The sequence below is a fragment of the Lacerta agilis genome, chromosome 7 (assembly GCF_009819535.1).
Source record: "Lacerta agilis isolate rLacAgi1 chromosome 7, rLacAgi1.pri, whole genome shotgun sequence".
Lineage (NCBI taxonomy): Eukaryota > Metazoa > Chordata > Lepidosauria > Squamata > Lacertidae > Lacerta > Lacerta agilis.
The window spans coordinates 72,831,999-72,851,664 of NC_046318.1; the positions used below are offsets into that span (position 1 = coordinate 72,831,999).

The following is a 19,666-nucleotide window of genomic DNA, read 5'->3' on the forward strand; positions in this document are numbered from 1 at the left end:
GTTAAGACCAAAATGCACGTAACAAAGAACGCGGAGACCAAAAAAAAACCCAAACCCGCATGTGAACAGAATGAAGATATGATTTGATTAATTAAGAGAAGGTGAAGGCATGCTTTTTAAGGGAGGGAGGACATTTGGAAGGAAGGGGTAGGGAGGGCAGAGAAAGTTGCTGCAGGTTTTTCACGCTGGGGGGGGGGGGAGAAGAAAGAGGATGAAAACTTTGTCCCAAATCGAGGGACCCTGCTAGAAGAGCCGCGGGTTGTATCGTATGCAAATACGCAAGCTGACGTAAGAGATCATGTGGGTTTTGGCGTAGATCACCACCACCGATCGGAGAGGGTTTTTTTTTTAAAATTTAATTTAATTCCCAACCCCCCCAATTGCTACTGGGTTTTTTTGTGTTTGTGTGCGTGTGTCTGTGTGTGCGCGTGTGTGGTGGTGGTTGCTTTCTTTTCGCGGCGGGGGTGGGGTGGGGGGGGGTGCGGTGCGGTGGGCCGAGTGTTAAAACCGAGAGTCCCGGACTGGCTCCCCCGCGTTCTAGAACGCGCACCGAGAGTTCCATTCCGGGGAAAGTTCGTGTCTCGGCGTTCCAAAGCTTTGATCGCAGGTAAGGAAGGGGAAGAAAGAAAGAAAAAGAAAAAGAAAACAACGTTCGCCCTCCCTTCCTCCGCCCATATTATTATTAGGTTTTTGGTTTGTTTGTTTTTAAGAAAGGAGGAACAAGGAAGTGCGGTTCTTTGCAAAAACAACCCTGCTGCTAAATCCTTTGCCCACATGGACTTGAGATGCTCTTTGCTTTTGCCCTGTAATCCCGACCGATCGGGGCAAGCCACTCGGACCTAACTTTTGCTACCTCCGGGGGAGGGGAGGAAAAAAGAAAAGAAAGCTCCTGTTTGTTAAGAGGACTTGAGAGCGGGTGGGGAGGGGAGGAAGGCAGGGAGGGAGGGGCGTTGAAGAGAGGGAAGATTGCAAGGAAGGTGGCAAGCCGGGAGGGTAGGGATAAAAGATCGGATTAAAAGGAAAACGTGCACGAGTATTGGAAAGGAGGCCCTTCGCCCTCTCTTCAAGCCGATCTCAAGTTGTTGTTGTTGTTTTAAGGGAGGAGGGGGCTGCATGCCGGGCGGGGGGAGGGCAAAAAAAGGAGAGAAGGCGAAGGGTGTTGGTTAAAAAAAAAATACATTAAAAAAAATATGTCTACGTTTCCCTATGTCGACATCAGCCACACAAAATATGGCGTCCGCTTTCGAGAAGGCGTTACGTAGAGGCGAGGAAGGCGATCTTGGAAATCCAGGCTTGGAGAAGAGGGACACCCCCGCCCCCTCCTTTCCCCCATAACTGCGACGTCGGTGGAGCGGGTGGGGGGGGGGGCCGGACGCCTTTGCCCTCGTGTTCCCAGCGCGCCTCCTGGGAGACGGGGGTCACAGTTTTAAGGTGGGGAGGGGGTGGAAATGGGATAGGGTAGCCCCTCCAGGCTCCGAGTAAGCACAGGTTTGGGCTGCGATTCCACGCACACACACCAGATTCGTCTTTCATGCAGGCACCATGACGCGTTGGGCTGCAGTCTCTTTCTGTCCCCCCGCCAACCCCGGAAAAAAAAATCTGTAAATTGACAGGAGACGTTGTAATTTTTTCCCTATTAATAGGAAATAATGGCTCTGTAGAGGCCATACTTGGATAGCATAACGCATCGGGCTAACCCCCCCCGCCCCAAATTTCCCACCACTACCCCATCTTCTGATAGCGGGTGGGGAGGGGCGATCATCATCTTGGCGCATCCTCCTTTTTTTGCTAAGAAATTAAAAATATCCATCTTGCCAAACGCCTGGTTTATTCCAACGCCCTGTTTAAAAATCGAAACAAAACCCGAAATGTTGAAAAAAAAGGTTACTCCTAACCGTTGTTGGTTTTACTTCTGATTTGATCCTGTTCCAAAGATCTCCACAATCCTGGGAAATGTTAAAGTGTTCTGGTCATCGTTCCACATTTCCTTTGGAGAGACTTCCAGGTCTATGCTTTCCCCCCAGAAAAACCTTTCCCTCCCCCCAGCAGTTTTTTTATTTTCATAGGATTTGAATTGGACTTGCTCCTTTCCTGTCTCACTGGGGAGAGAGAGCAACAAGGGCTGCCCCAACCCCTGAGATGAAAGTGCTGTGGGAGAGGCTTGGTTTTTGAGGAAGTGAAGTTTTGATTTGCTGAGAAGTTCCACCTGGTTGAATGACTTCAAAGCCATGTGAGAAGGTTCGGAGCCCTAGACATGTTTCCTGATTGCCTTTTGTTTGCCTGCTGGAGGAATTCAGTCTGTGCCTCCCCCCTGCAAGCTGGGTAGTTGGTTGTCTTGTCTTTCCTTTTAAAGGGCATGTTGTACTTCTAGCAGCTTCAGCTTTTGAACCCTAAATTGTGGTGATCCTAATGCACTCGTTAGTTTTAAGAGCAATAAGAAGCAGGCAGCTTTCAGAGCAGGTGTGAGCCTGTTGCAGCAGCAACAAACAATCGTTTTGCACCCTAAAGGAATCTACAGTTGTTACGGCATGTGCTCTCATAGAATTGTAGAGTTGGAAGGGACCCCAAGGGTCATCTAGTCTAACCCCCTGCAATGCAGTTACGGGTGGGTAGCCGTGTTGGTCTGCCATAGTCGAAACAAAATAGGAAATTCTTTCCAGTAGCACCTTAGAGACCAACTGAGTTTGTTCTTGGTATGAGCTTTCGTGTGCATGCACACTTCTTCAGATACAGTGTATCTGAAGAAGTGTGCATGCACACGAAAGCTCATACTATTTTGTTTCCCCTGCAATGCAGGAATCTCAAATAAAGCATCCATGGCAGATGGCCGTCCAACCTCTGCTTAAAAACCTCCAAGTTAGGAGAGTGCACAACCTTTCGAGGGAGACCGAACCACTGTCGAACAGCTTTCATGGCCTAGAGACTCCAGTAATCAAATGTATAATGTGTCGTCCTCAGTTGATTGATATATGCATGGGCATAAAGGGGACGGGGATGTAAACAGTGGGGTCAAATAGTGATGAGTGACCTGCAAAAAAATATGGTCTGTGACGATTCAGTTAAAGCTTAAATTTGTGTAAAATACCGGTAAATCCTGTGACCATGCACAGTAGTGGTAATTGGAGCTAACAGAATCAATCACCCCAGTTTTGCTATGTTGATTAACACTTGTAGCTAGATGGGGGAACAGGAAGGGGCCAGCTTTTGGATTAAATGCAATCAAGCCTGCTTTTGAGTTGCACAGGACATACCATTTCTATGTGAACAGCAGCTCTGTACAGTTTGAAATTTCTGCAGCTATCAAATCCGCTTTGCCCAGTTGAAAACTGCACCCTGGTCCTGCTTGCAAGCTTCCCACAGGCCTCTCGTTGTGGACCATGAGATCAAGATGCTGGACCTTTGGCCTGATCCAGCAGGTCTTTTCTGAAAGTGGAATTGGGAACTTTGCAGGATTTGGTATTCACATCTCAATCCTGGGCATGTTTATTCGAACACTGTGCTGTATGCCAGCCATACATGGCAGGGGATTGATTTAGACCCCAACACACTTCTGCCGTTCTTAACAGGCAACAAACCTAGGAGCTTTAGCATCGTCCCATTTGTGTCTACTAATCACAGTGTTCTACCTTCACGGTCAGAGGCAGAAAGCCTATAAATGCCAGCTGCTGGGAATCGCAGGTAGAGTGAGTGTTAACTGCGTTCAGGGTCCGGCTTGGGGAATTCTTGTGGTCATCTGGTTGGCCACTGTGACCCTAGAGTGCTGGACAAGATGGGCCTTTGGTTTGATTCAGCACAGCTGCTCTTGTGATTTTTACGCCTTGATGGAGCATGAGTTGTGCAGATCTGTAGTACAGTGGTACCTTGGTTCTGAAACAACTTGGAACCCAAACACTGCAAACCCGGAAGTAAGTGTTCTGATTTGCAAACTTTTTTCAGAAGTCAAACATGCTCAGTTTTGAGTGTTATGCTTCCGATTTGAGTGCCACACTTCCGTTTTGAGTGCCAGTTACGCTGAGGTCTGTCTGTTTTTGCTATTTATTTTTCGTTTTTGTAGCGCTCTCCCTCTCTTTTGGTGTGTGACTTTGTTCAGTTCAGCTACTGATTGATTGCGTGACTGCAGTACATTGTTTATTGCTTTAATTTGGATCAATGGTCTCGTCAGACAAGAAAATTCATGTCCAGTTGCTGTTTTGGGGGTTGTTTCTAAAAGTCTGGAACGGATTAATCCATTTTGCATTACTTTCTATGGGAAAGCGTGCCTTGGTTTTGGAACGCTTTGGTTTTGGAACGGACTTCCGGAACGGATAAAATTTGAGAATTTTGTGGGCAGGTGTGCATTGGGTCCCAAGCTGGGCATGTGCTTTGCAAGTCCCAAGTTTGGAATCTCAAGTAGAGAGCTGAGAACAATCTCCGCCTGAGTCTATGGAGATGCACTGCTTGTCGGAGTTGACAGAGCTGAGCGAGATGGACCAATGGTTCACAAGACAGTGGGGATCCATGATTAGTTTCTTTAAATGGCCAGGGGTGGTCAGTAGAGGTACCTGAATCACATCAGCACTGGAGTAAGTTAACCCTACACTTGCAGTTTCTCACTACACGCTCCAAAGTTGTCATTTGCTCCATTAAGAGAACAGGTAATTGTTCCCTAACAGGACAAAATACAAACTTTAGAGGAGAGGGAGCATTTTTCCAGGGGGGAAATGGCTGAAAGGAAAGGACAGCAAAAAGAAGTTGTGATCCCAGCTGGGACCACCCCACATACACAACCAAGACAGCTGGGCTATAGAGAAATGCAGAGATACAGGAAGTCTGATCATCAACATCATTGTTTGGTTGCTGTTTGTGTAGGACAGTTTTAAAATGCTTCTATATAGTCCTAAGTTCCAAGTTTCCTACTACTGTGCTATTTTTAATACAGTGTGCTTAAATTCATTGTTGCTCTGGCAATAAGAACAACAACAATAATCTTAAAAAATGGGAATGGAGGAACTGAGATTTCTGAAGCATGGAAACCATAGCTGATGCAAGAGCGAGGTGTCAGAAGCCAGAGGGTTTTCTTGACCCTTTAAAAAGCCCATAGCCATCGAAGAAGAGGACACCACCCACTTTGGCCTGTGTTTTAAACCCCTCTGGTTCCAGCAGGACTGGAGCATGTCTAAGAGTGTTCGGCAATTATAGCTTATATTTAATAGAATTGAGGTTTATTCAGTCGTTCTGGAAATCGCTATCATATCCTGGAATTTTCCATTTCCTGACCAGAAATAGCTTTCCAACATAGCACTCAACTTTTCTATCATTCTGTGTAAAAGTAGAGAAGAAACCACCCTCCCCCCGCCACTGCCCATTTTAATTTCTGCCAACAGCTGTGTAAAATCAGGAATTACAATACACTTTTACTGTTCCAAGCAATTCTTAAAAAAAAAAAGTGAATTTTGCCTGAAGTGCTTCAAGACGAAGAAGAAGAGGAGTTTGGATTTGATATCCCGCTTTATCACTACCCGAAGGAGTCTCAAAGCGGCTAACATTCTCCATTCCCTTCCTCCCCCACAACAAACACTCTGTGAGGTGAGTGGGGCTGAGAGACTTCAGAGAAGTGTGACCAGCCCAAGGTCAATGTGGAGGAGCGGAGACGCGAACCCAGTTCACCAGATTATGAGTCTGCCGCTCTTAACCACTACACCACACTGGTGTAGAAGCATTTACTCACATCAAATGCTTGGAGGGGGGGGGAATTACAGTGTTACCTTGGGTCTCAAACGCCTTGGTACTCAAACCAAGAAGTGTGCATGCACATGAAAGCTCATACCAAGGACAAACTTAGTTGGTCTCTAAGGTGCTACTGGAAGGAATTTTTTTTATTTTGTTTTGACTATGGCAGACCAACACGGCTACCTACCTGTGGCTGTTTTAAGGGTTGTTTTTGAAAGTCTGGAACAGATTAATCCATTTTGGATTACTTTCCATGGGAAAGCATGCCTTGGTTTTGGAACGCTTTGGTTTTGGAACGGACTTCCAGAATGGATTAAGTTTGAGAACTATGGTACTACTGTAGAAATAAGTGAAGAAGCATCTGTATATAGTAGCAAGTGGCTTTGCACTTTGATTCCCCTTGTTCTTTCTCCGTGTCATTGGATGTAGCTAAAGTAGGGGGTGGTGAATCTGTGGCCTTCCATATGTTGATGGACTACAACTCCCATCATTCCTGACTATTGGCCATGCTGGTTGGACCTGAAGGAAGTAGGAGCTCCCAAGAACATCTAGAAGGCAACAGATTCTGTACCCCAAGCTAAAGGGATGAAATGAGGAAGTTTGTCCAAATATTATTTCTATAAATGGATATGTTTCAATGTTTATGCCCTGCTTTTGATTTCTGTGATTAAAATCGAACTCAAGGCAGCTTTCAAATAAAGCTATAGGTCACGGCAAAAGTCTTGTGGCCTCTTATAGTATAGACAGTGCTATGGAGAGTTGTGGGGGGACAACCCTGGAAAACCAGGAAGGAGGTGGAATAGAGCTGGAATACCCTCCAGATGTGGACTGCAGCTTGCATCTGATGGAGGTTATAGACCAGGCATAGGCAACCTTCGGCTCTCCAGATGTTTTGGCCTACAACTCCCATGATCCCTAGCTAACAGGACCAGTGGTCAGGGATGATGGGAATTGTAGTCCAAAACATCTGGAGAGCCGAAGGTTGCCTATGCCTGTTATAGACCAAAACATCTGGAGGCAACCACATTGGCTACTCTTGGAACAGACTGTCTTAGTGTTAGAGATTTCAAAGTGCCTAAGTGCAGAAAATCGGCTTATCACCTCTGTAGCAATTACCAGTTGGCAGAAAGCCAATATCTTCTCTCTCTTCAGACCCTTAGCAACGGCCTGTGATTGGTCAATGAGTTCCTAAAGAATGAGCTCTGTGTGAGAGCTGTGTGGTTGGTTGTTAGTGGTGTAATGAAGGTTGAGAGAGAGAGACAGAGAGGAGAGATTTTATGCTTTGTTTCTTTTATTTGTAAAGTCTGTACATAGTAACTTATGGATACTAGTTGCTTCAATAAATACTGTATATAGTTATCCAAGTGAGTTGCTGAGTTCCTGCGTTGTGCTGTCCAGTTAATCCTCAACAGCCAGAAGCTTCCAGAAAACCTGCTGTTAACTCTGCTGTGTCCAGGACTACGTTATTCCTGACACTAAATCTTAAGACTTAGCTGGGTTGCTGGAACCCTAAACAAGGGCTCTCCACACCGAGCAATTTGTTGTGTGTCTGACCTGGGTCCCACAATCCAGGAAAAACAGGGTTCCCTGTGGAGATGATTCTATATACCAAGAAGGTTTAAAAACAAAAAGAAGGAAACTTATAAACATGTGAGGGCAGGGAGGGGACCTGCAATCAGTGATTTGCCTAACTTTATAACACAGTTTTTTGTATACTGTTCCAGAGTTGTCTCTCTGATTGCGCCCCCAGCTTCTGAGCTATCAAGATATAACTGTATCTTTGTTGACATAGAAATTAACACTGCCTAGCATTGGTGATATGTAGGCCATGAAGGTTTGCACCTTTTCCATCTGTTTTCAAGGATTGAGGTGATTTAATTAGCGCTTGCCCTAGTTGCTCCCTGACATTTGGGCCAATCGGAATATTTTGTGTCATTCCACCCCCCTTTACATCCTGGGTGGTGGTTTTATGCAGAGATGCGAAATGGCAGGATAAGGTGTTGGAAAAGTGGAAATTGGTAAGGATAAACAGGGTCTCGCCTCACAAGACCGAGCGAGTTGACAAAAATCAGCTCTGTCTTTTATACATAGATATTTATATGAAACACGACACGTAGAAAATCAATATTACAGAGGTTAGGCTCAGAACTTTCTTTATGTGACTTGCTACTTTTCCAACCAATTTAATCTCCTTCTTTGGGAATGTTTCTAGTTGCAGGTTTTAACTACTGTTTGCTCTGAATTCATTTCCCCCCAGTGCAAAAGACTGGAATATTATATGTTTAAGAAATAAATTTATGTTGTAATTGGGGTCATAATGGCTGAGTTGTAATTGTTATTCCTGTTGGCTTGTTTTTGAGAACAGCTGTAATATAACTTACAAAGCTCTTGTTTTTGTTTATAACTGGAAGTATAAAATTGGGCTGCCTAGTAGGCTGTTTGTCTTTGTAACATGGGGAAACATTCAAATATGCATTCCGGACCTTCAGTCTTAAGTAATACCATTGGGGACCAGTTTTATCCCATGATCTTCTCTTTGAGAAGATTGGCTGTTATTCAGCTAAGTAGTTAGTTTGTCTTGGGTGTCATGCTAAACCATTGTGTACTGTGATGACAGTTAGTGTAGGGGAGCCTTAGACTAGTGCTACCCACATCTTCCTATAGTGTGGCTGAGAGGAGATGCTCAAAAGCATTTGTTTCTGTTTTTGATCATCCAAACCTGACAAATTATGGATGATTTTAGCTGAAGTCAATGGAAATTGGGGCAGCTTCAAACTGTTTTCTGAACCTGGTTTATTTTAACCAATTGCAGTTAAAACTAACCACAGTTTATAGTTTGAACAACACACTAAACTGTGTTTAACCTAAATATATTCTGTGGTTTTAAAATGCAAGGCTAATGCCTCTACAGACCAGTTGCTAGGCATGCAAGTTTTACTGAGTTCACTGGGGCTTCCTCCCAAGTAACAGAGAAAAGGTTACTTAATTGGAAGCAAATAACTTTTGAAATTGATGGGACTTCCTTCCAAGTCGAGTCTGTTGCACATTTCTTAAGCAGATGAAACTCCCATTAGGCGGCAGGCATTGTCACAGTGTGTGCATTTTATCAAGGTCTACAGTATCCTTTTACTGTGTGATACTTTGTAAACAGAGCTCTGGCCTAGATAGGTTTACTGCTTCTTTATTCCTGCCTAGTTAGCAATCGGTTAGCCTCTTTTCTTTTGTCCCGGGTTATTTTACCCAGCCCTCGCTTTTCAGGAGCCCTTCCTGCAAAAACCACAAAGCTCCAAGAAATCAATTAACAACAGGCAGCCAAGGCGAAATGCAATTTAGGTCATCTGCAGCCGGTAGGGAAGAGAGAGATGGTGGCATTCTGTGAACACGTACTGAGTCTGTCCATTGGCCTGTCTAGTCCAGTCCAGTCTGCTCTGATTGACAGTGGCTCTTCCATGTCTCAGAGGGAGGGTCTTTTCCTACCACCTGTTACCCAATATCACTTTAATTGAAGGTGCCAGGAACTGAATCGGGAAACTTCTATCTTCTGCCACTTAGCTACAGCCTAGGGAGTGCTGGAGAAATTGTTGTTCAGCATTTAACGCAGACTTAAACAGCCCCTTACATGGTAATGTGTGGCAAGCAGAAGTTCCCTCCAGGTGACAAGACAGGGAAGCTCTACAGAAGTCTGTTTTTTTTTTCACCTATTGAGTTGCACTTGAATAGCCTTGGACTGCAAAAAAGATCAAACATATCCATTCTTAAAGAAATCAGCCCTGAGTGCTCACTAGAAGGACAGATCCTGAAGTTGAGGCTCCAGTACTTTGGCCACCTCATGAGAAGAGAAGACTCCCTGGAAAAGACCCTGATGTTGGGAAAGATGGAGGGCACAAGGAGAAGGGGATGACAGAGGATGAGGTGGTTGGACAGTGTTCTCGAAGCGACTGGCATGAGTTTGGGCAAACTGCGTGAGGCAGTGGAGGACAGGGGTGCCTGGCGTGCTCTGGTCCATGGGGTCACGAAGAGTCGGACACGACTGAACAACAACAACAGCCTTGGTATATATGGGCAGGTACAATGATCACTGGCCACTTTTGTAGACTTGCTTGCAAGGCCAATAAACTGGTGTTGGGCGAAAGTCTGACTGCGTTTGACTTGCTTTGGTGTGGTGAAAAAGAAATAGCCTCAGATTTCTCTTTGGTGGAGAAGCCATCTAGGTTCCAGGAAATAACTACTCGCTCCCCCCTGCCCAAGTTAAAGGAAAGGGGGAGTGAATTTTTCGTTCCAGAGTTCAAAGAAGCCTCTTGAAGTGGGCAGGGCTGTGTTGGGCAGATCATGGTGATGCCATAGGCATGCATAATAATCATGGTTTGAAATTAGCAGGGCGCCGGGCGTGTTTTGCGCCTAAGGATTCTCCCTTTGCAAGCACCTCAAAAAGTCATTATTTTTTGCGCCTGGCTGACACGCAAGAATTACTGAAATGTATGTGCTTTGAATCCTCGAAGTATATGTTAAGGATAGACAATGCGTTAAGGAGTTTAACAATAAAGAGTAGAGTGTTTTGAAAACTGAAGCATGGTACCATTTTTTTATTGTAAGCACCCAATTAAACATGTATTAACAATTTCTGCTAAAATGTATTAACAGTCTGTCACTTGCGTGGGTTGCCTATGAGTTCATGCTTATCAAAATAAGGAATAAAAAGTGTTGCCGACAACCCCCCTCCCCCCAGTGGCGACTACTAGACAGTCTGTTTTGGTGCCCACAACCCAGGTCCCAGAAGCCATTTGGCTCCTAGCTTTTCTATCCCAGTTTCTAACACTGATAATAAAGGATCAGAGAGAGAGCAGATATAGTGGTTCCCTGACAACAAGGATATTTGAAGGGTGGGGTTTCCCCCTGAGATGCAGCTCTGGAAAAGGGGGCAATGCAGGACTGCTGGAGCGTAATGGGCTACAGTTTAGCTTTGAGTTCTTTTGCATGCAGAAGATCCCGGTTCAATGATCAAAAGCCCCAGATAGCAAATATCTGCTTAAAATCCTGAAAAGGTGCTAATGCTCAAAGTAGACATTGCTGGCCTTGCTAAACTGATAGTCTGGCTTCAGGCAGCTTCATGTGTTTTCCGACAGTTTTTCAGGAGGGGATGGGAGACTAGGGTGGGCTACAGTTGCCCCACACCCCTCTCCCAGCAAGCAACTTCTACCCAAACTGCAAATCTTGTTTTCAAGGGGAAAGACAGCTCTTAATTAGATTCCTGGCCGGCATTTAAATTCTCTCGGTGCTGTACCGTTGGCAGAAATATGCAAGCACATCTCTTTCAGCTAAAGGAACTGTAGATTGGAAAAGCACTTGAGAGCTAGTTCATTACTTCTTTGCTTTCCGTGGCGAATTAATTAGATTGCTTCTTTCCCCTAAAATCTCCCCCCCTCTCTTCCTTTGCCTCCCCATCCTCAAAGCTGCCAGCTTCAAATTTTGATTAATTTTACTTTGGAAGTTTGTATTGCCTTTAGCAGAAGCAGCAGCAGCAGCCGCCTCGTTGATACATCTTAACTCATAGTTGTTTATATCCAACCATAACTTGCTTTACACCAGGAACTATGGGTCTGTGGCCCTCTTGATGTTGGAGGTAGAGGTAAAGGTAAAGGGACCCCGACCGTTAGGTCCAGTTGCGGACGACTCTGTGGTTGCAGCGCTCATCTCGCTCTGTAGGCCGGGGAAGCCGGTGTTTGTCCGCAGACAGCTCCTGGGTCATGTGGCCAGCATGAGTAAGCCGCTTCTGGTGAACCAGAGCAGCGCACGAAACGCTGTTTACCTTCCCACCGGAGTGGTACCTATTTATCTACTAGCACTTTGACGTGCTTTCAAACTGCTAGGCTGGCAGGAGATGAGACCGAGCAACGGGAGCTCACCCCGTCACGGGGATTCGAACCGCCGACCTTCTGATCGGCAAGCCCTAGGCTCAGTGGTTTAGACCACAGCGCCACCTGCGTCCCTGATGTGGGAGTTGAAGATCCACAAATTCCCCACCCATGCTTTCCCCAAGAGTCACTTTCTCACTGTTGCAATGGCTTGTACCGTTTTTGTCTCCCTTTTCACAAATATGTGACTGTGATTAACTAGGGGCTGTGCCCCTGCTCACTCCTCTCCCCAACCCCCTAGGGTCCCCCCTTCTCACTCCATGCCGCTACCTCTGCCCCCATCCCTCAGCCCAAACACTGAGCTCCAGTGCCATAGGAGGAGCATGTGAAAAACAAGAAAAACAAGCAAAAAAGAACTTCCTGACAGTGAGAGCTGTTCGGCAGTGGAATTTGCTGCCAAGGAGTGTGGTGGAGTCTCCTTCTTTGGAGGTCTTTAAGCAGAGGCTTGACAGCCATCTGTCAGGAATGCTTTGATGGTGTTTCCTGCTTGGCAGGGGGTTGGACTGGATGGCCCTTGTGGTCTCTTCCAACTCTATGATTCTATGATTCTAAGAAGGTATAACACAGCACATTCTAGACTTGGCATCAGCCTTGCAGATGTGCATTGGCTCTCCGTACGATCCCAAGCACAATTCAAAGTGTTGGTGCTGACTTTTAAAGCCCTAAACAGCCTCGGCTTCCAAATAACGTTCGAAAATCGGAACACTTACTTGCGGGTTTTTGGCGTTCGGGAGCCAAAACGTTTGAGTATCAAGGCATTCGAGAACCAAAGTACAACTGTACACAACTTTTAGAAGCCATCTGAAGGCAGCCCTGTATCGGGAAGTTTGTAATGTTTGACATTTTATTATGTTTTTATATGTGCTGGAAGCAGCCCAGAGTGGCTGGGGAAACGTAGCCAGATGGGCAGGGAATAATAATAATAATAATAATAATAATAATACAGTAATATTTCTGCTTGTGGATCCATCATGGGCACCTATTGGATAGTGTCTGTGACATCATGGATAATGTGTGTTTCTCCCATGCTGCTCCCCAGTTTCTCATTTTGGGCAAGTTTCTGGAGGAAAAACAGCCTTCCTCAAAAAGAGTTCTAATGGTTTCAGTGTTTAAAATGGACTCTGTGTTTGTAAGTTTCCCTGTTCTGTTTCCTTCCTTCTAACATTTTCCTTTCCTTTCATAACAACAGGAGGTACAACAAGGTAGCATCTCAAAGGCGTTATTTTTGCCACCCTCCATGCAACAGGAGGCATTCTTTACTTTCATTGGTGCTGGAGTTGCTTCTGCCTCGAAATGGATGCGCCAGTCATTCACATCCACTTTGGCAACCCAGGCCTTTTATTGATACATAAATCCTTAAGGAAATTGGATCATGTAATATACCGTAGTTCTAATGTGAACTGCCATCAGATGAAAAATCATACTGATGTATTGCAAGCCGGTGTGTACAGAGGGGTGTTTCCTTGCCCCCATGCCAATTATTTTATTGTGATATTCAATGCATGGGAGTTGTGTTTCAAACTGCATTCCAGAGACCCTTGGGTTTTCTCAGTGAGAAGATGATTGACTGCAGAGATATGAGAGCCAGTGTGGTGTAGTGGTTAAGAGTGGTAGACTCCTAATCTGGTGAGTCGGGTTCGAGTCTCCGCTCCTCCACATGCAGCTGCTAGTCCCACTTCTCTGAAGTCTCTCAGCCCCACTCACCTCACAGAGTGTTTGTTGTGGGGGAGGAAGGGAAAGGAGAATGTTAGCCGCATTGAGACTCCTTCGGTTAGTGATAAGGCGGGATATCAAATCCAAACTCTTCTTCTTCTTCTTCTTCTTCTTCCTCTTCTTCTTCTTCTTCTTCTTCCCTGACAAAACAATCACTACAACTGGGTAGCTGCCTTATTTGTGAATTAGATCATGCAAGGCATTGAGCATTATTTGTGAATCAGATCATGAAAGGCATTGACCATTGAGCAAGATTCTTCCTGTTCTTCCTCGGCTGTGTGCAGCTCTGGATAATGATGGGTGGCTTCTCCTAGGGCAGGAGTGCAGGTACCAGGTTTGCATGGCCTACTTAGTTCAAGGCCAGCAACTGGAGTTGGCAGGGATGCTGGGCCTTGGAGAGGCCTGATGTTGCTGCTCCTGCTGCCTCTGCCACCAAACCCTGGCCTCCCTTGGCACTATCAGATACCTCACATCACATGGATCCTCCTGTTTTCTGCCACCAGTCCCGTACCACCTCTTTCCCCCCCCCCCCATGCATTTACCCAGGCCACAACGCTCCTTCTGGATACAGAGCTGCTCCTTGGTGGGTAGCTGCAAGGTCGCCAAGATGCAATACCCACCAGTGTCAATGTCAGGCATTGCATCTTGGGGAATCTGCCACAGAGCTATAGTCTTCCCACCACAGAGCCAAGTCGTACTACAGCTGGGGAGATGAGTGACTGGCATCCACTACCACACTGTTGATGCATGCCAATGACACGCAAAAATCTGCTGTTTGCTTAGTAAAGGCAAACTTTGGCAGCTATCAATCGGAGCCGGATGCCAAATATAGGCTCAGAAGGGCAGACATAGAATTAAGGGTTGAGGTGCCTCAACACATGCTCAACCCAGGATCTTTCCCTTCTGTATAAACAATTAGCTTCAGACATCTGAAGGCAGCCCTGTTTAGGGAAGCTTTTAATGTTTAATAGATTATTGTATTTTAATGGTCTGTTGGAAGCCGCCCAAAACTAAAACTATATAGAAAAAAGTGTTCTTCAACCCCAAACCAGGTTTATTAAAGGCTTTTCCCCCCTCAACCAAACACCATTGCATTGCGTTGCTTGCGGTTGTCATAGCCACATGAGCTGAAGCACCCAAACACAGCAACAAGGAGCTATAGCTCGGTTTTCCCCAGCTGGGTGCCTTTTGTCCAGCTGTTTCGAACCACAACTTTTCTCCACCCCAGACAGCACAGCCGAATACTGTGAACACTAAATTCTCATTCCACAACTGACTAGCTGACTCATTGGCATATATTTATTTGTTGTTGTTTTTTTCCAAAAGGCTTAGTGTATCGCTTCTTTGATTTCATAGGCCTGATGTGGATTTTAATTGCAAAGCGTAATTACCTTCTGCTTAAAATGTTTTAACTATCATAAAAAAGGGCTCAGCTGTCATAATGGAGAGCTGTAATCTCATTAAGGGTATAAGAAGCAGAGATTACTTTTTAAGGCAGCAAGAGGCAGAATTCCTTTTGTTAAGTTGGGGTTTGTACCTGGGCACTTCAGCCCAGGATTAAGGAACCTGTAGCTTTCCAGATGGCTGATCTTGTCTCAGCTGATATGTTTTTTTAATGGATTTGATATATTAATTGTGCAAACTGCCTTGGAACCAATTTTGGTGAAGGGCGATACACTGATGTGTTAAATACAACGTTATTGTTTATTCTGGTGTTTAGTTGCCTAACACTGAGTGGTCTCCAGGCAACTCACAACAATTTAGAAACATGCAAAAATCTTAAGGCAACTAATATAAAATGACATTTTTAACGTTGCCAAAAACACTAACAACAGCACAAATATGTGGTAATTACAGCATAGCAACCAAGACATCATATGCCATCTAAAAAGTAAGCAATATCTTCTCACAATATCCAGATGGGGGTCCTGTGGCTAGCACTCTCATAATTTATTTTTATTTTATTTTAACCTTTAAATCACGAACTTTGTCAAAAGACCACCAGTTCTAGGTTCTACGTTTACAACATAATAAACTTGGTATGTCAATACATAATGTAACATCCACAGGATGCCAATTAAAACAGTGATACAAATACAATTCAATAATATGAACCATACATCCCAATAAACAATGCACAATAGTGCATAATATATATCGAACATAATAACTAAATACGAAGCAGCAATGTCAAAATTATGCACAGTATCATCCCAGCGGCAAATTTTACAACCCCGTGAAATAGAGTCTCATAACATGTTATTACCCACTTAAATTGGATGAAACTGTTAAACATAATGCACATGTAATAGCGGCGGCCCCTTGAAAAATGAGGGGGGAATCAGCAGCAGGATATCTAAAATTTCAGAAACAGTGCACAAGTGCTTATATGTCTTTCTCTTCAAAGCTGGGTGAGGGTTGCCCCCCTCTGAAAATTACAATTCCCAGAGTTCCTTGAGAAGAGGGGTTGATTTGTAGCTCTGTGAGGAGACTAGGCGCCTCCTAACAACTCTCAGCACCCTTAACAATCTACAGTTCCCAGGATTCTTTGGTGAAGCCATAACTGTTGCCAAGGATACTACTTTGAGCGTGAAGTGCTACAGATGGGAGCCTAGATCATAAATGATCATTGGCCATGCTGACTGCAGCTGATGGGAGTTGGAATTCTGGCAGCATCTGGAGGGCGCCAGGTTGGAGAAGACTGTTGTGTAGGGGATTGGGGAACCGTGGGAGAGGAGAAACCCTGCTCCTCTATTGCTGGAATAACCCCAAGAGTCTTGCATTAGATGGGATGGGAGAGCCTTTGGTTCTTGCTAGAACATCTCCCATCGCCCTGGACCATTGGCCATCTGGTTTGGGGCTGATGGGTGTTTGTAGTGCTTCACACCCAGATGTTCACAGATTCCCTGCATCCCTGTTGCTTTCTCAGCAACAACCTGCATTCCCAGCACCCTTCCTGTCGACGCAGAGAGTCTGAGAGAGGGAGCGAAGTAATCCAGATAGGAGTTGATTGGCAGTTTAACACGCCACCATGAGTCAGCAGCTCCAGCACAGGCACCTGGCGCTACTTGAGCTTTCCCCGGTTGCCATGGCAATGTTATTTTAACAAACAGCCTCTTAATATTTAACGGAAGCCCTGCCTCTGGCAAGGCCTCCCATAGGCGCTGTATCGCTGCTGCATAAGAGCTAGTGGCAAGGAGAGGTTCCGGAGCCAAATTTTTTGGCATCGAACCCTCTGCTCCCCTGACGAATTGCTGCAATTCATTAGCTGCTTGAAATTGTATGCCTGTCCCACGGCCAGAGACCAAATGCAGTTTGAAGGAAAACACAAGTACTCCTCAGTCGACGGTAGTTACTTAAAAAAACAAACAAACCCAAAAACTAATGCATGAATCCTCTGATAGCATTTACTGTGAACAGCTGAAATTCCTATCCTGCCACTTCCTGTTTTCTAAACTCTGAGGTGGGTTTGGTTCAGGCTTGATTTTCTTCGTTTGCCGCATCAATTTTTCTGCTTGAACGTAAAGTGTGGGTTGCTGTGCAGTTGGAAAGAGAGGCAGTGGAGGGCAAGGGGGGGAGCCTCAGTCGGCACACGTGATATTTAGGGAAACAAATCTTTTGCAGGAGACTTAAAAACAGCAGAAAGAGGACTTTGGGCTAGTTCTTGCAGATATTTCCAGAGCCTGAATAATTCACTCAGCTTTCATATTTTATGCAGGAACCTTTGCTCGGAACATTGTGTCCCAGACAATGGGCTCGAAGGCCGTCCTTTTCCTCTCCTCCGGGAGTCGTGACTTTCGTCGCGGTCGCTGAGTAACGGAGGTGAAGAGCAACGAGCTTCGGCTGGGGGAAATCCAGTTTGCGATGGACTTCGCAGTCGTTGCATTGGGGGCGCAGGGGGTGAGGAGAAAACCGCTGAAGCCTAAGCTTGTTTGGACCCAAGGTGCTTGATGCTCAGGTCAAATAGCTGGGCAGGCAAGTACTGGAACAGGCAGGTGGGCCGGTTGTGTTTTCCAGCTCACCTGCCTGTCTGACAATGGGGTAGCCCAATTTGCCCTGTCCTTGTTGCGGCAAGGAGACCACCAGCCACAATGTGGGTGAGGCAGGCTGGGCGTTCGCAGCAGCAATGTAAGCTGTGAGAGATCAACAGCACAGTAGTCAGAGAATTGCAGAGTTTCAAGGGACCCTGATGATCGTCTATTCCAGTGATGGCCAACCTTTTAGAGACCGAGTGCCCAAACTGCAACCCAAAACCCACTTATTTATCGCAGAGTGCCAACACGGCAATTTAAACTGAATATTGAGGTTTTAGTTAAGAAAAAACAACAACTCGTATGTTAACATCTTTTGGCTTAAAAGAAAAACACAATAACAGAGCTTTCAACTTGTTATTGAAAGGTAAAAGTTTGCATTATCCTTGTTTGGGAAATCATTAAAAAGTGAAACAAAATAAAAAAATTTAAAAATTCCTTCCAGTAGCACCTTAGAGACCAACTACGGTAAGTTTGTTCTTGGTATGAGCTTTCATGTGCATGCACACTTCTTCAGATACACTGAAACAGAAGTCACCAGACCCTTATATATAGTGAGAGGGTGGGGAGGGGTATTATGCAAGGGGTGAGATGGCTAAAGATGGACGTTAGCCATCTCACCCCTTGCCTTTTCCTGTAAGACCAATTGCAGTCGTTAACAGTCATCAACAGGTTTTCCACACCTATCAGCCAATCACCCATTCCCACCACCCTTCTGAGTAATACCCCTCCCCACCCTCTCACTATATATAAGGGTCTGGTGGCTTCTGTTTCAGTGTATCTGAAGAAGTGTGCACGCACACGAAAGCTCATACCAAGAACAAACTTAGTTGGTCTCTAAGGTGCTACTGGAAGGAATTTTTTAAATTTTTATTTTGTTTTGACTATGGTAGACCAACACGGCTACCTACCTGTAATTGAAAAGGGAATTACTCCCAGACAACATGGCTGTTTTGATCATTTCCCTTCAAGAAACGCTTCTTTGGGAGATTTCAAAGCAGAAGTTGAATGGCTATTTGCCATGGATGCTGTAGTTGAGATCCCTGCATCACAAACCCACTACTCACGCATGCACAGCTCTACTCGGCGCATGCTGCCCCTACGAACTCTGTGCTGGGGCAACGGCATGTGTGCCCAAGGAGAGAGCTCTGAGTGCCCCCTCTGGCACACGTGCCATAGGTTCACCACCACTGATCTATTCCAACCCCCTGCAATGCAGGAATATGCAGTTGTTCTTTGAGGATCTTGGTGGTCACATGATTCTTAGGAGAATTCTCGAGTTCTGTCCTGGCTTCCAGGAGTTCCCTCCTCCGTTGAGAGCAGGGAACCTGATAACAATGGCGGCAAAGCCTCTACTTAGTTAGGCTCCTTCAGGAGGCAGGACGGGATGTAAATTGAATGAATAAATGAAAATAAATAACGTATACCTGGAGACAATGAAATGTACTGCAGAGCCCCTATCCGCACAGAGGAAGTCTTGTAGTTCAGAAATACTGTATGTTGCTCACAGTAACTACCAACATTTTAGAAACTACAAGGTGTAATTAAGACAAATCACAGCAAAAGGATTCAAAGAATCTTAATAATATTAATTATAGTCGTCTTAAATTTAGGTGTCAAAATATGAACAGCAATTTTTGGCTAAGTCACTTCATGCAGTAGGACGTTCAGATCAAGTGGATTTCATTCGGCATAGGCAGGGAGCTGGCCATCGAAGCCTGGTAACCAATTTGGTGGCCTTAAACTGTCATGGAGTTGATTTATTTATTTGGGTGCTGGTGGGGGGGGGGGGAATGGTAAAGCATGTTGTCGGTTTGTGATTACTCCTTTGGATATAGGTGGATTTCCTCAAGAATTTGCAAAACGGACTAGAAATCTATACTGTACCTCTTTCCTAAATCGCAAGGACGAATAGACTTCTTCCAGATGGTTGGTTTGGAGAGTTTCAAGACAAGCCCGTCCTCTGTCTGCACTGGTGTTTGATTTTTGTTTCGAACCACTGGCATGCACAGTGTGACAGAATAGGAGAATTGATGGTTTTGTTCACGAGCAAGTGGAATTTAAACAAGCCTTGTGTGTGGATGATTAACTGTTTGTGCTTAGTAGACCCGAGGCATTTGTACCAGAGTTAATAAAAAAATAATTAATAGTTTGGGTAGAATTTTGTGGTATACAATTAATTGGTCAAAATGGGTAATAATGCCAGTGGGCAATAGATTATTTGTATACAAAGTGGTGGTTTTGTTGGTGCGCAGAGGTCTTAACAAACTTAGGTGATTTGATTCCAAGAGATATTTCTCA

General features: G+C 45.1%; 1 protein-coding gene across 3 annotated transcripts in view; it reads left to right on the forward strand.

The window, feature by feature from the left end:
* Positions 1 to 205: 205 nt before the first annotated feature.
* The window catches only part of ZHX2 (zinc fingers and homeoboxes 2), a 43,887-nt gene continuing 24,426 nt past the window's right edge, over positions 206 to 19,666 (forward strand). The window contains exon 1 of one of the 3 annotated variants that reach the window (XM_033155801.1): positions 206 to 288. The gene's annotated coding sequence lies outside the window, so the exon portion shown is untranslated. Of the gene's footprint in view, positions 301 to 479; positions 608 to 19,666 lie in introns of those variants that run through there. The other 2 variants (XM_033155802.1, XM_033155800.1) reach the window with 2 other exon arrangements.